The sequence below is a fragment of the Pelophylax lessonae genome, assembly GCF_965119305.1.
Source record: "Pelophylax lessonae genome assembly, chromosome: 1".
Taxonomy (NCBI): domain Eukaryota; kingdom Metazoa; phylum Chordata; class Amphibia; order Anura; family Ranidae; genus Pelophylax; species Pelophylax lessonae.
Window position 1 is genome coordinate 842,823,011 of NC_138768.1, and position 16,522 is coordinate 842,839,532.

The following is a 16,522-nucleotide window of genomic DNA, read 5'->3' on the forward strand; positions in this document are numbered from 1 at the left end:
GAAATTCTCTAATTGGGATTTTAGAGGGCAGTAATATACGATGGAGGTTGCAAACTTTTTATCGTATACTACTGCCCTGTGAAATCCCAATCGGAGGGAATTTTTCTGGTTTTGTTTCTATTTAGGGATGTGGGCTCTCCTTTTAGTTTAATTGTTCTACCCATTGGCCCAATATTCTCCAAAAAAGAAAAGTCAAAGTAAAAAAATTGGTCACTGAAAAACAAGACCCTAAAGGCAATTTTATAATCTGCTACGCCCACAAGGTTAGTCCTTACTGCCAACTGTAGCTTTGACAAAAAAAACCTGCAAGCTGATTGGTTTCTTTGCAGAGATGCACCAGATTGTTCATGCTTAAAGCGGAGTTCCAGCCATTTACTCACCTGTCCAACGGTCCAGCGATGCGGCCGCCGGAAGCCTCGATCCTCTCCCTCGGCGCCGGCATCACTGCTGTGGGCACCCGGCTGTTACAGTTTGCGGCTTCACAGCCGGGTACCCACTGCGCATGCGCGAGTCGCGCTGCGCGCCGTGATTGGCCGGCAATCTTCTGGGACCTCTGACGTGTCCCAGAAGATTGCAGGGAGGGAGGGGGAGAGGAGAACTTCCGCTCAGGGCGCCGCGGCGCTCCGAGCGGGAGCGGGTACCTGTCAAAACTAGGTACCCGCTTTCCCCCCCCCCCAAAAAAATGACATCCCAAATGTGGCATGTCGGGGGGTCAGGACTCCCTAAAGCGGAAGTTCCACTTTTGGGTGGAACTCCGCTTTAAGTCTTACTAAACCAACCCCCGGTATGTTATAAAGGATGCCCCTTACACAGAGCTGACCTCTGCGTCTTGTACAATTACCACCTCTCCTTGTTGCATCCACAGAACGTGCCTCGTGGGGACCCGCAGTGATGAAGGGTTAATTGCATTGTGCAGCTGCCCATACGTTACTGGAAGCGGATGACACACTGATTTTATTAATGGAGACATCTGCACAATGTATATCTATATCACGCCTTGCACAACTGCACCCCCCCCCCCATGGGCACTCCATGTTTTCTGCGGTTTTACATCAAGATGGGTGTTTTTTTATTTTTTATTTATTTTTTTTTGCTGAATCTGGTTTACGATCTTGTAAACAATCCCAATTATTAAAGCGGTATTAAACCCAAAAGCAAACCTTTATAATATTGCAGCTTACCAATGCTTAGATGTGATGGCTGCATTCATTTTTTTCTTTTTTTTTTTTTTAGGCTTTTTATTTACTATCTTCACCTGGTGATCCAGCCAGCACGTTTGTTTTTTCAAGCTCTCTTCCAGATGTAATAGTTGTAGAGATGAGACAAACCATTTACCACTGACAGAGGTGCTTGCAATGATCATCTTTTATTTATGTAAAACCTTTGTTCCAAAAGGAACAAAAAACTGTTACTGTAAGGGCTCTTTCACACGGTCCGCCTCCGTAGGCGGATCCATGCTGCTCAGCGGGGATCGATCCGCGATCCCCGCTGAGCCGGGCGGATGACAGCTCCGTCTCCGCTTGCAGTGCAGAGAGGGAGGTGTCTCAGCCCCCGCTGCTTTCCTATGGGGGATCGGATGAGAGCGGACCGCCTGTCCGCTCTCATCTGATCCCTGAACGGATGGAAAAATAGGGTTTCCATCTGTCCGGATTTCACGGACAGGATCGGATGTGGATGGCAGCGGGTGTCAGCGGACATGTCACCGCTGACATCCGCTGCCCCATAGAGATGCATGGAGGATCCGATCAGATCCGCCTAAAAAAACTGACAGGCGGATCGGATCGCCCGTGTGAAAGAGCCCTTAATGCTTAAAAAAAATTTTGTCTGGAGTTTGGCTTTAATTTTGTTAAAGTATCTAAATCTGCTAGTTCATCTAACCCTTCTCTCCCCCCAAGACTGACAATGCTGGCGTCCAATGGTGCCCTCAGAGCGCCCCTACTCTGGAGTCTCAAATACAGGAGGTTGGCCTGTATGGCCTGACGTGTTACTGGCCAGATCACCAGGTGAAAACAGAGGGGAAAAGGCCAAGGAAAGAAAGCTAATGCAGCCACCACATCTAATGTGCTAATCTGCAATACATTTAAATTTTTTTTTTTTTCGGTCTAATATTGCTTTAAATCAGCAGCTTCAGTACTTGTAGCTGCTGACTTTTAGTTTTCCCATAGCCGGGGGAAGTTCCTCTTTTTAAAGTAGAAGTAAACCTAAACTGACTTTTAATCTACTAAAGAACTGTGTTTTAGAACAATTGTGTTTTTTTATTGCTTTGTGACTGGACTAAATCATTTGGTGGAGGGGGGATTATGGTGTGAGGTTGTTCCTCAGGGGTTGGGTTTGGCCCCTTAGTTCCAGTGAAGGGAACTCTTAAGGCGTCAGCATAGCAAGACATTTTGGACAATTTTACGCTCCCAACTTTGTGGGAACAGTTTAGGGATGACCCCTTCCTGTTCCAACATGACTGCGCACCAGTGCACAAAGCAAGGTTGCTTCACTGGAACTAAGGGGCCAAGCCCAACCCCTGAAAAACAACCCCACACCATAATCCCCCCTCCACCAAATGATTTGGACCAGTGCACAAAGCAAGGTCCATAAAGACATGGATGAGTGTGTTTCGGGTGGAGGAACTTGACTGGCCTGCACAGAGTCCTGACCTCAACCTGATGAAACACCTTTGGGATGAATTAGAGTGGAGACTGCAAGCCAGGCCTTCTCGTCCAACATCAGTGCCTGACCTCACAAATGCCCTTCTGGAAGAATGGTCAAACATTCCCATAGACGCACTCCTAAACCTTGTGGACAGCCTTCCCAGAAGAGTTGAAGCTGTTATAGCTGCAAAGGGTGGTCCAACTCAGTATTGAACCCTACGGACTAAGACTGGGATGCCATTATAGTTCATGTGCGTGTAAAGGCAGGCGTCCCAATACTTTTGGTAATGTGTGTGTTATATATATATATATATATAATAAAAATTTTTTTTTTTTTTTTTTTTGATATTTCAATTATTTAAAGGTAGGTTGTGTAAATGGAAAGGTATAAGGTAGGGTGCACACAGGTGGTTTGGACCGTCGTGTTTTCAGGTGTCCCAGAAGGGACCCTGTGAGCTGGTAAAATGTATGATGTGGCCGGACTCTGTACTGATCGCTGCTCATGTTCAGGGCCATATGCGTGAAGGAGTCGTGCAGTTGGTGCAAACATCCATAAACGTGAGTATCCCACGATATGATGGCCAGCCGCTGTGTATTTCATTCAAAACCAGGTACCTGCTCCCCCCAAATTGTTAGAGATTGGGGGGAGGCAAACAAGCAGAAACTTCCACCTATCGAGCGAAGTTCTGTTTAAGTCCCGGCTCACACACATGCGATGTGGGAACCCTTCAAATCTACTGCGGGCTCGCACATCGCATTCAAATCACAGGCAGTTCACACGGCTGTATGCGGATCGCTTGGGGTTTCAATACAAAGCTAATGACACCCCCAGATCAGTTCGCATATCGCAGTGTGAGCTGTCCATTCAGACATCGCATAGGTGTGAACACCCATGTGATCTGATTCTAGTGAGGACCCAAAAAAGTGTTCTGTGCGTGTTTGGTCCAAATGCGATGCAAATTCAGCCATACAATCTACGTGGCTTAATTTTCATCGCACAGACATCACAGTGCACTCCGGATCACATGTGATGTCTGTCATCGCACTGATGTGAATCAGGACTTAGACTACATTCATACCTGAGCATATCGTTTTCAGGTTTTTCTTTTTTTTTTTTTTTTTTTTTCGGGCGTCTTTTGCAGGTGTTTGGAGGCAGGCATTGACTTCTGACCAAAAACACTTGTAATCTGCCAAAAAAGAAGCTTGTGTACTTTTTTGAGCTTCAGGTGACAAAACGCTCATATATGTGAACAGTGGCCATTGAAATGAATAGGATTTTGCTTGTCAGGTGTTTTTGGAACTTTAGAGATGAGCGTTTTTACAAGCTGAAAAATGCTTAGGTGTGAACAGGGCCTTAACCACTTGTGCGGACTGCCGCACGTACATATACTGCGGCGGTCATCCCCTCACAGGCAGAGTGACGTATCGGTACGTCACTAGCCTCTGAGGCTCTGGGGAGCGAGCGCGCGCGCGCCGCCGCAGGCGCGCTCCCGGACCCCCCCCCCCCCGCACGTGTGACCGGCGGACCCGATGTCCGCCGCTCACTCAGCGATCATCGGGGGAGAGAGGGAGAAAGGCAGGCAGGTAGTGTAAACAAGCCACCTGTCATTCTCCCCGGTGTAGGAACCATGATCATACGGTTCTACTATGTAGGACCGTTGATCATTGGTCCTACAGCTCTAGCCACAGCCAATCACAGTTAGAATCACGCCCCTAGGGACACACACAGCCCCTCCCTCTCAAATAAAGTTAACCCCTTCACTGCCAGTGTATTTTTACAGTAACAGTGCATATGTATAGCACTGATTACTGTAGAAATGTCACTGGTAACCCCAAAAGTGTCAATGTCAGTCAAGGGTCCGATCTGTCCGCCGCAATGTCGCAGTACCGCAAAAAAAATCGCAGATCGCCGCCATTTCACGTTAAAAACAACAAAAATGACAAAAATCTTTCCCTTTGTTAGTAAACGCGATAACTTTTGCGCAAACCAATCAAAATACGCTTTTTGCGATTTTTTTTTTTTTTTTCCAAACATATGTAGCATAAAACAAATTGGCCGAAAATGTTAAAACATTTTGATTTTTACATTTTTTTTTTTTTTTTGGGGAGTTTCAAATAAAAAAATGTGAAAAATATTGTTATTTTTGCAAAATTGACGCTCTTTTTTTTGTTTATAGCGCAAAAAGTAAAAATCGCACAGGTGATCAAATACCACCAAAAGAAAGCTCTATTTGTGGGAAAAAAAGGACGTCAAATTCGTTTAGGTACAGCATCGCACAACCGCGCAATTGTCCGTTAAATTCACGCAGTGCCGAATCGCAAAATACCCCCTGGTCTTTCAGCAGCCAAATCCTCCGGGGCTTAAGTGGTTAAGAATACAGACCACTATGATTCCCGATCTTTCTTTGATACGATTTGTAGCAATTTGTATCTATAAGGCCTCTTTCACACGGGCGCTCCATGTGTCCGTATATCACCCCATCCGTTTGCGGATGATATACGGACATAATGCATGTCAATGGGATTGCGGATGACAACGCTGACATCTGATTTGCGTCCTTTCAGTTCTGTTCTGTTTTTTGGAACGGAACAGAACCCTATTTTTCCTCCGTTCAAAAAATGGAATGGATGCTAAATCGGATGTCAGCGGTGTCATCCGCTGACATCCGCAATCCCCATAGACTTACATTATGTCCGCATATCATCCGCAAACGGATGGGAGGATATGCGGACATACGAAGCGGATGACACAAGTGTCATCCCTGTCCGTGAAAAAAAAAAGTGCCGGAGCGGAGAAAAAAAAACGGAGCGACCGTGTGAAAGAGGCCAAAGGCTCCGTTCCTATCTTTGTGCTTTTTGTAAGGAAAAAACTGAAGAAACCGGAAGGGTCCATAATAAGCATGTTTTATAAGAAGCAATGTTGTTCAATGAGGTTGTGCAGATCTCTGCAGTGTGGCTTGAAAAGAGAAGCTTGTGCATTTTCCTGTGAATTCACACACTGCGATTCCCAATGGAATAAAAAAAAAAAAAAAATGCGTTTCAACGTATGATCTAAAAAAACAAAAACGAGAAAACAGGCAAAAGCGGACACTGATGTAGTTTAACCTGGCCTTGGAGGGCCCATTCACACCATTGAATTGGAAAATACACTTTTCTCTTTAGGCCCTTTCAGTTCGTAAAACTCTCATCTCTGAAGTCTCAAAACGCCCAACAAGCAAAATCCCATTCATTTCAATGGCCCCTGTTCACATCTGAGCGTTTTGTCGCCTGAAGCAAAACGCTTGAAGCTCAAAGTACATGAGCTTCTTTTTTGGCAGATTACAAGTGTTTTTATTAGATGTCAATGCCTGCCTCCAAACACCTGCAAAAAATGCCTGGAAAAATCCCCAAAAACTCCTGAAATAAAGCCCAAAAAAAATGCCTGAAAACGATACGCTCAGGTGTGAATGGAGCCTAAAGCGGAATGTATTTTTAGCATGGTGTGTTTTTTAATTTTTTTTTTTCATTTATTTTTTATTTTAAATGGAAGATAAGTTGTTTGCCTTTTTTAATTTTTGTAATTTTCCAGTCTTCATTGTGCGGGTTTTTTAGTTTAAAATTTGGACATGCTAGTTGAGGCACACTAATTAAAATGCATGTTTCATTATTTTAAATGCGTTTTTTTTGTGGCGTTGAGTATAATTTAGCGCACCTTTGTTGCAAAAATGCATAAAAAAAAATCTAGCAAGCAGGATTTTGCAAGCAAGGCAATGCACCGCCTTCTAATGCGACGCCCTGATTTCAAGAACTTCATAGATTATAATGGTAATTAATCTTTGTGCTTTTAGGCTACGTTCACATCTTGGCGTTGCTAATTACAGGCGTTTTTTATGGGTGTTTTTTTAGGCGTGTTTTACTGGCGTTTTTAGGTTGACTAGTGACCAATGGAAAAAAAATAAAAACGCCTGTAAGCTGCCCAAAAAGAAGCTCATGTACTTTTTTGAGCGTTGGGCGTTTTGCTTAAAACGTCAAAACGCTCAGATGTGAACAGGGGCCATTGAAATGAATAGGATTTGTCTTGTTGGGTGTTTTTTGAGCTGATCCTAGAGCAGAAAAACTCCCCAAAAATGCCCCAAAACACCAACATTTCCACTTAGCCTTAGGCTCCATTCACATGTAGGCGTTTTGGGGCATTTTGGGGGAGTTTTTCTGCTCTAGGATCAGCTCAAAAAACGCCCAACAAGACAAATCCTATTCATTTCCATGGCCCTTGTTCACATCTGAGCGTTTTGACGCTGTGAGCAAAACGCTCAAAAAAGTACATGAGCTCCTTTTTGGGCAATTACAGGCTTTTTACTATTGGTCTCTATTCAATCTAAAAACGCCTGCACAAAAAACGCCTGTAAAAAAAACCGCAAAAAACGCTACGCTCAGGTGTGAATGTAGCCTTAGAACTCGTTCACACGTGAGGTAGGAGGGGAGCGGTAAAACCATACGTTTTTACCGCCCCCAGCCCCGCTACCCTCTTTAGCTGCAGAGGGGATGTATGCATGCTGCGATGCTTCACGGCAAGAATTCTACCCCGTCGCTTTCAGTGACCGCCAAGCGTGGCCTATTCAATGAATAGGGCCATTTTGCAAGGGCCTCACAACCGTGCAAAGCGCACGCTAGTGCAAGGTTCAAGGGGTTAAAGCAGGTGGTGATGCTTCCTCAGCGCCTGTCAAAGTAAGTGTTGTCGTCTCCTCACTACCTTATTTAACCCCTTGAACCTTGCACTAGGGCACGCAATACACGTGATTGTGAGGCACGTAGGTTTAGAGAGCACCGCACATGTGAATGAGCCCTTAGAGCGCTGGGATCCTGCGTTGTAGCTCCCATAAAACGTGGTGTGAAAGAGGCTTTGAACTCAAAGGGTTAATAGTTTTATAGAAGCAAATAAGCAGATTTGCATTGAGCGCGCTCTTACCTACCCGGGGAAGAGTTGCAGTGTTACATCGTTGCTGGTCCTCTATTCATTAGCCCTTGTGGAAGACGGCTGCCCCTCCCTGCTGCCATGGTCCAGCTCCGGGTACCTCTGTAGAGTTGCTGATTTGGCTCCCCGTCCTTTGCCATTCTGCCTCTCTCATCCTCCGTGGGTACAAGACTTGGCACCCTGTGTGCTGCGTCGCTTCCATTACTCAGCTCAATCCTCTCTACACGAGCGGCTGCTGGAATGTCACTCCTGACTCCTCGGCTCTCTGTGTATTTTTTATTTTGTATTGCATTTTTCCCCCTCATCCTCCTCCTCCTCCTCCTCCTCTCCTGTTTCCTGGTCACTGCTCTGGCTGGCGGCTGAAGCGCTTTATTCCAGGGGTTCCCGGTCTGTAGCTCCACCTTGTTTAGTTGCACACCAATAGAGTGCTGAAGATGAAAGCATTGCCTCTCCTAGCAATACTCCCCCCAGTGCACCTCCGTGGCCCCTTAATTTCCACAGATCTCCATGCATCAAGTTTACTTGTTGGTGGCCGTTAGCATTAAAGGCTCCTAAGATCATTGCATCCTTCTCTTCCTGGGTCCTTGCCTCCCTCCTGGCTCTGCCGGCCAGGCAGGTAAGTCGTCTGTTTTTGGCGATAATCTGAGTGGGGGGTGGCAGTACATTTTGGCGATTAATTGTGGTAGTACCTTATCTGTGAGATATCTGAAGTTTCTTTCTGTTATTAGGTTCTTGAGTAGCTGCAGGGGTTGGATTGTTTTTGGACCAGCATAACTGAGATGCCAGGTCAGAGGATGGATCTCTGGGGTGAATGCATAAGTGCAGCCTGGAGCCAAATCATTCTGGGCACCCAAGTGGGCATAAATGGCTTTTTTTTTTTTCAAATAAGTAGGTGGAGCTTAGTGTTGATCACCAGCTGACATTGATTGTTATTGCTCTGTGCGTTATCAATATGGGGGTCCAAAGATTGGGACTGTGGGGAATATCAGTATGGGGGTACAATGATTGGGGCTGTGTGCAGTATCATTATGGGGGTACAATGATTGGGGATGTGGGCACTATGTAAATTGGGGGTCCAATCATTGGGGCTGCATGCAGTATTAGTTTGGGGTCCAATGACTGGGGCTGTGTGCAATATCAATGAGGTCCAATCATTAGGGCTGTGTGCAGTATTCTCCTGGGGGTCTAATGATTGGGGCTATATGCAGTAACAGTTCCAATGATTGGATCTGTGTGCAGAATCAATATGGGGATCCAATGATTGGAGCGGTGTGCAGGCTCAATATGAGGGGGTCCAATGATTGGGGCTTTGTGCAGTATCTGTATAGAAATTCAATGATTGGGCTATGTTTAGGGGTCCAATGATGGGGCCTGTGTGTAGTATCAGTATGGAGAACCAGTGATTGGGGTTGTGCATGATCAGTAGGGGGGTACAATGATTAGGGCTGTGTGCAGTTTACATATAGGCGCCCAATGACTGGGGCTGTGTGCAGTATCCCAATGGGGATCCAATGATTGGGGCTGTGTATTATCAGTATGGGGGGGGTCTAATAAATGGGGCTGTGTGCAGTATCCCTATGGGGGGTCCAATGATTGGGGCTGTGTGCAGTATCCCTAGAGGTCGGGGGGGTCTAATTATTGGGGCTGTGTGCAGTATCAGTATGGGGGTCCAATAATTGGGGCTTTGTGCAGTATCCCTAGGGGGGTCTAATGATTGGGGCTGTGTGCAGTATCCCTAGGGGGCGGGGGGGGGGTCTAATTATTGAGGCTGTGTGCAGTATCAGTATGGGGGTCCAATAATTGGGGCTGTGTGCAGTATCCCTAGGTGGGGTCCAATGATTGGGGCTGTGTGCAGTATCAGTATGGGGGTCCAATGATTGGGGCTGTGTGCAGTATCAGTATGGGGGTCCAATGATTGCGGCTGTGTGCAGTATCCCTAGGTGAGGTCTAATGATTGGGGCTGTGTGCAGAATCAATATGGGGATCCAATGATTGGGGCTGTGTGCAGTATTCCTAGGTGAGGTCTAATGATTGGGGCTGTGTGCAGTATCCGTATGGGGGTCCAATGATTTGGGCTGTTGTGCAGTATCCCTAGGTGGGGGTCAAATGATTGGGGCTGTGTGCAGTATCCCTAGGTGAGGTCCAATGATTGGGGCTGTGTGCAGAATCAATATGGGGATCCAATGATTGGGGCTGTGTGCAGTATTCCTAGGGGGGTGCAATGATTGGGGCTGTGTGCAGTATCCCTAGGTGAGGTCCAATGATTGGGGCTGTGTGCAGTATCCCTAGGTGAGGTCCAATGACTGGGGCTGTGTGCAGTATCAGTATGGGGTCCAATGATTGGGGCTGTGTGCAGTATCCCTAGGTGGGGGTCTAATGATTGGGGCTGTGTGCAGTATCCCTAGGGGGGTCTAATGATTGGGGCTGTGTGCAGTATCAGTAGGGGGGTCTAATGATTGGGGCTGTGTGCAGTATCCCTAGGTGGGGGTCTAATGATTGGGGCTGTGTGCAGTATCAGTATGGGGTCCAATGATTGGGGCTGTGTGCAGTATCAGTATGGGGTCCAATGATTAGGGCTGTGTGCAGTATCCCTAGGTGGGGTCCAATGATTGGGGCTGTGTGCAGTATCCCTATGGGGGGGGGGTCCAATGATTGGGGCTGTGTGCAGTATCCCTAGGTGGGGTCCAATGATTGGGGCTGTGTGCAGTATCCCTAGGTGGGGGTCTAATGATTGGGGCTGTGTGCAGTATCCCTAGGTCGGGGTCTAATGATTGGGGCTGTGTGCAGTATCCCTAGGTGGGGGTCTAATGATTGGGGCTGTGTGCAGTATCCCTAGGTGGGGTCCAATGATTGGGGCTGTGTGCAGTATCCCTAGGTGGGGGTCTAATGATTGGGGCTGTGTGCAGTATCCCTAGGTGGGGGTCTAATGATTGGGGCTGTGTGCAGTATCCCTAGGTGGGGTCCAATGATTGGGGCTGTGTGCAGTATCCCTAGGTGGGGTCCAATGATTGGGGCTGTGTGCAGTATCCCTAGGTGGGGGTCTAATGATTGGGGCTGTGTGCAGTATCCCTAGGTCGGGGTCTAATGATTGGGGCTGTGTGCAGTATCCCTAGGTGGGGGTCTAATGATTGGGGCTGTGTGCAGTATCCCTAGGTGGGGTCCAATGATTGGGGCTGTGTGCAGTATCCCTAGGTGGGGGTCTAATGATTGGGGCTGTGTGCAGTATCCCTAGGTGGGGGTCTAATGATTGGGGCTGTGTGCAGTATCCCTAGGTGGGGGTCTAATGATTGGGGCTGTGTGCAGTATCCCTAGGTGGGGTCCAATGATTGGGGCTGTGTGCAGTATCCCTAGGTGGGGTCCAATGATTGGGGCTGTGTGCAGTATCCCTAGGTCGGGGTCTAATGATTGGGGCTGTGTGCAGTATCCCTAGGTGGGGTCCAATGATTGGGGCTGTGTGCAGTATCCCTAGGTGGGGGTCTAATGATTGGGGCTGTGTGCAGTATCCCTAGGTGGGGGTCTAATGATTGGGGCTGTGTGCAGTATCCCTAGGTGGGGGTCTAATGATTGGGGCTGTGTGCAGTATCCCTAGGTGGGGTCCAATGATTGGGGCTGTGTGCAGTATCCCTAGGTGGGGTCCAATGATTGGGGCTGTGTGCAGTATCCCTAGGTCGGGGTCTAATGATTGGGGCTGTGTGCAGTATCCCTAGGTGGGGTCCAATGATTGGGGCTGTGTGCAGTATCCCTATAGGGGTCCAATGATTGGGGCTGTGTGCAGTATCCCTAGGGGGGTCTGATTGGGGCTGTGTGCAAAAATCTCTTTATTTTCTATTCTCAGGAAGGCGCGTCATGTGTTGCACTCAGCGTGTGCTCCTCACTGCTGTCAGCAGGAGATGGCTTCATGTATTATTCCAATTGTGGCAGGATTATTAATATTGTTGGTGCTGCTTTCATGCTGCCGACTGGAGAGCACACAGTCTTCTCTGCCAGCTTGGCAAACTTCACAGTCTCTCGACTGTCTGGTGGTATTACAAGCCCCCCCGTGTGATTGGTGGCGCTGAGACTTGTAGTCCACCAAAACATAATGCAGCCACCCTAAGCTGTTTTGTGAGAATGTTTTCAATCTGCAGATTCTAAACTGCAGGTCGTAAAGGGGACCGGTCTAGGTATAAATATTGTAGGTGTATATCAGTACAGTTGTATCCGATTCACCTGATATGCTTGAGATCCTTTTCCTTGGTGAATTTTGTTTTACATCATAGGTAGCCAGGTCTTTCCTCAACCCCTTCCTGATTGCTCAGGCTTTGGGACCGGCAGAAGGTGAGAACACCTGTCCAAATCCAATCTGTATGCACATACTAGGGCCAATTAACCTTCCAGCATGTCTTGAGAGTATGGGAGGAAATTGGGAGTACCTGGAGGAAACTCATGTAAACACAGGGAGAACCATGCAAACTCCGTGCACATGTTGTCTTGGTTGGTATTCAGACGAGGACTCCAGTGCTGCAAGGCAGACCTGCTAACCACTAAGCTACGGTGCTGGTAAAATGAAGGAAGCCGTTATTGCTGACCTAAAGTGAGAGCTGTGTGGTTGTCATCCTAGTTGGTCAACTGCAAAAAGGTGTGCGGGGATTAAAAGGTTTCTTGACCTGTACTGGTGTTACTTTTCAGTGACAGCAATATATCAGAATGACCGCTCTGGACTTAACAGTAGCATCACCCATATTTTATCTTGAGCGGTTCTTCCTAACTAGCTTATGATGTGTTCAAAGAGCAGAACAGATCACTGAAATTGGATAAATGGTTAACAAGGTGGAGATGGATAAATGGTTGGTGAGGTGGAGATGAATAAATGGTTGAAGAGGTGGGGCTGGACAGTTGGGGGGGGGGGGGGTTGAGCTGGGCATTGACAGTTGGGGTGAAGGGGGGGCTGATTGTGCTGGGCATGGACCTATATATTGGTTATTGTCATGCTGGGCATGGACATTTGGGGGGGGGGGTTGGGAATTGAGCTGGGCAAGGACAGTTGGGGGTGTGAGTTGAGCTGGACAAGGACAGATGGGGGTGTGAGTTGAGCTGGGCAAGGACAGTTGGGGCGTGAGTTGAGCTGGGCAAGAACGACAGTTGGGGGCGTGAGTTGAGCTGGGCAAGGACGACAGTTGGGGGCGTGAGTTGAGCTGGGCAAGGACGACAGTTGGGGGTGTGAGTTGAGCTGGGCAAGGACGACAGTTGGGGGTGTGAGTTGAGCTGGGCAAGGACGACAGTTGGGGGTGTGAGTTGAGCTGGGCAAGGACGACAGTTGGGGGTGTGGGTTGAGCTGGGCAAGGACGACAGTTGGGGGTGTGGGTTGAGCTGGGCAAGGACGACAGTTGGGGGTGTGAGTTGAGCTGGGCAAGGACGACAGTTGGGGGTGTGAGTTGAGCTGGGCAAGGACGACAGTTGGGGGTGTGGGGTGAGCTGGGCAAGGACGACAGTTGGGGGTGTGGGGTGAGCTGGGCAAGGACGACAGTTGGGGGTGTGGGGTGAGCTGGGCAAGGACGACAGTTGGGGGTGTGGGGTGAGCTGGGCAAGGACGACAGTTGGGGGTGTGGGGTGAGCTGGGCAAGGACGACAGTTGGGGGTGTGGGGTGAGCTGGGCAAGGACGACAGTTGGGGGTGTGGGGTGAGCTGGGCAAGGACGACAGTTGGGGGTGTGGGGTGAGCTTGGCAAGGACGACAGTTGGGGGTGTGGGGTGAGCTTGGCAAGGACGACAGTTGGGGGTGTGGGGTGAGCTGGGCAAGGACGACAGTTGGGGGTGTGGGGTGAGCTGGGCAAGGACGACAGTTGGGGGGGGGGGGGTGTGGGGTGAGCTGGGCAAGGACGACAGTTGGGGGGGGGGGGGTGTGGGGTGAGCTGGGCAAGGACGACAGTTGGGGGGGGGGGGTGGTGAGTTGAGCTGGGCAAGGACAGTTGGGGGGGGGTGAGTTGAGCTGGGCAAGGACAGTGGAGGAGGGGGTTAAGCTGGGTATGAACTGGTGGGGGGGGGGTGGGCTGGTTTTATGGACAGTTGGGGGCTGATGAACTGGCTGTGAGTCTTTGCCTGTTAGAGTCCAGATGAGTATGGAGAGGTCAACCAGAATTGTCTGCTTTAACCTAAGATAAGACACATGGGATTTGAGGGGAAGTGATTAGTCATTATCCACTATATAGATTTATGGTTCTGCAGCCATCCAATCAATAGTAAAGACAATGTATTTGTCCCAATGGCAGGCCTACATTGGCAGACAAACGAGGACCTCCCCCCCCCCCCCCCCCCAAAAAAAAAACTCTACATTGGACCCAAGTATTCCTCATTGACCTCTACACAGGAGAAGTAGCATTATCAAGCCCAGTGGGCAATGTTCTCTTCATGATGGTTATTTTTTATTGCAATCCAGAAGTCACTTTCTTCTAAAGTGTTATTTGCGTGACTGTGGCCTCAGACTTGCTTCTTCTGTAAAAAGCATATAACTAGTGACATTGGAACCCCTAATTTGCATACCTGTTAGGTGTTGAAGCCTTTGGATTGCTATAACAGCCAGGCAACTAGCATTTTCGAAAATTAAAGTCCAGCAATGGCAGTCCATATAGTCTCCTCACAGGCTTATTGGAACAACACTGGTATGCGAAGCCCGTATGACCAGTAGAGGGCAGTCCTATGAAACTTCGGCTCTTTATTAAACTTCTTGTGTGAAGCTCACAGTGTGCAGTGAAATCCGTTATTTCAGTCCAGGAGAGGAGCTGGTACAGCTGTGCAAGACTGAAGAGAATGCCGGGGTCAGATTTACACCATCTGATTGTAAAGTATATAAAAAAAAGGGCGATGAATTATAGATCCCTTGTCTACCTCATCCCGTGACCTCTTCAGCATGCTTCTCTTTTCCGGTACAATTTGTTGTCCCTGTGAATAATACATGGCTATCATGTATGTATAATGCACGGCTTGTCTAGAAGCTGACTGCTCGGGATTAGGCGTACCTGTGATGATTCCGGAAAGGCTCATTGTCAGGCTGGGTTCAGCAGCTCTGTGGTCACGCCAGGTTAGTGTACAGAATGCATACACACAGCATTGCTGGGGTCACACTGGGAGAGGGAGAGCGTGCCGATGCAATGTGCAGCACTGTAGTAGCCGGATGACAGGAGCCGCTCACTTCACCGTGCCTATTAACACTTGAGGGAGACATTGTCTGTAGCAAGGGGCCTGTGTGCGGGATGCAGGAAGAACGGAATCATTCTGGAGGCACAAGCTTATTATAGAATTACAACCCAGTTCACGAGATAATTCAATCCATCCCTATTTGTATACTCTTAAAGACGTAAAAGGATTAGCAACCCAATGTGGTATATCGACTGAAGAGTTGAAGCACCTTACCCTTTCATGTAGACCTGGGAATGGAGTCCTAGGTCTATACGCTGGTCGCTCACTTCACAAGGATATCTCACTGGATTTTATATTGTGTAGAACGTAGGAAGAAGAGTAGGAAACCCCCAAAGGGTTGGTGGGTCTCAACAGGAACATGTCCAAGGTGAACAGAGTAGAGGAACTCTTGTAGTAGGACCTTGTTGCAGAATGTCTTAAATCAAAGAGTCCACCTATGGCGCTTTTCCACTGCATGGAACCGAACGGTTCGGCACGCTTTTGTGCTTTTCCACTGCTGGTACCGCATGGTACGGTGTAGGAACGGTTCGGTACAGTACGGCGGCGCTTTTCCACTGCATGGAACCGAACGGTACGGCTCTCAAAAACAGTACCACCTCGATTGTGGTTCCAACAGGTACCATATCCCACAATCCTTTGCATGCAGTCACTACTAGCCACTGATTGGTCAGAGAATCCCACCCACCCCGTTGTTATCCCACCCATTTAACTTTAGTACTACTTTAGTGGAAAAGCAAACCGTAACGAACCGTTCATTCCGACACCGTACCATGCGGTACCAGCAGTGGAAAAGCAAACCGGGCCGAGTAGAGCCGAGCCGGTACTTGCAGTGGAAAAGTGCCACTAGTGACTTGACTCTCCAAAATTCACCAAAAACTGATCACCTGGACTGAACACAATGTAAAATTTATGAATATAGTTTTCTGAAAGTGGTTCCTCAGACTTCTATCTACCATCACTGGGACAGAAGGTGAGGGATTTCGCAGTAGGAACGCATATAGCAATAAAAGCCTGACAGAGGTTCTGCTTCTCCACTCCATCCAAAGCTAAATCCTAAATGCTTTGTCTGAAATTCTCCTCTTAAGCAGACCAGGCACAACCAGAGGTTACTCTGGGTAGCTGACTTTGATGATCATTTAACTTGCATGTTGGCAGCCTTCCATGTTTCAGAAAGTGAAGGAATTTTGGAGACTTGGCAGGGAGGCATGTCTGTCTTTTTGGTGATGGATTTTCCTGGTAAGAATTATTTGAAGGCATCGGTGGTCCACCACATCTAGGACTTGGTTTAAGGTGGTCTGTGCACCACGGGGATTGGAGCTCCTCTGGCTTTTGGGCCGCGGGGATTGGCGCTCCTCTGGCTTTTGGGCCACGGGGATTGGCGCTCCTCTGGCTTTTGGGCCACGGGGATTGGCGCTCCTCTGGCTTTTGGGCCACGGGGATTGGCGCTCCTCTGGCTTTTGGGCCACGGGGATTGGCGCTCCTCTGGCTTTTGGGCCACGGGGATTGGCGCTCCTCTGGCTTTTGGGCCACGGCGATTGGCGCTCTTCTGGCTTTTGGGCCACGGCGATTGGCGCTCTTCTGGCTTTTGGGCCACGGCGATTGGCGCTCTTCTGGCTTTTGGGCCACGGCGATTGGAGCTCTTCTGGCTTTTGGGCCACGGGGATTGGAGCTCCTCTGGCTTTTGGGCCACGGAGATTGGAGCTCCTCTGGCTTTTGGACTAGAGTTCTTCATTTAACATGTTTGGCTAATACTT

General features: G+C 48.5%; 1 protein-coding gene across 7 annotated transcripts in view; it reads left to right on the forward strand.

Annotated features, from left to right (window-relative positions):
* Positions 1-16,522, forward strand: part of SLC4A11 (solute carrier family 4 member 11) — a 283,124-nt gene that overhangs the window by 43,920 nt on the left and 222,682 nt on the right. The window contains exon 1 of one of the 7 annotated variants that reach the window (XM_082263402.1): positions 7,868-8,209. The exons of the other annotated variants lie outside the window; for them this stretch is intronic. The gene's annotated coding sequence lies outside the window, so the exon portion shown is untranslated. Of the gene's footprint in view, positions 1-7,867; positions 8,210-16,522 lie in introns of those variants that run through there. 7 annotated transcript variants of the gene reach the window in all.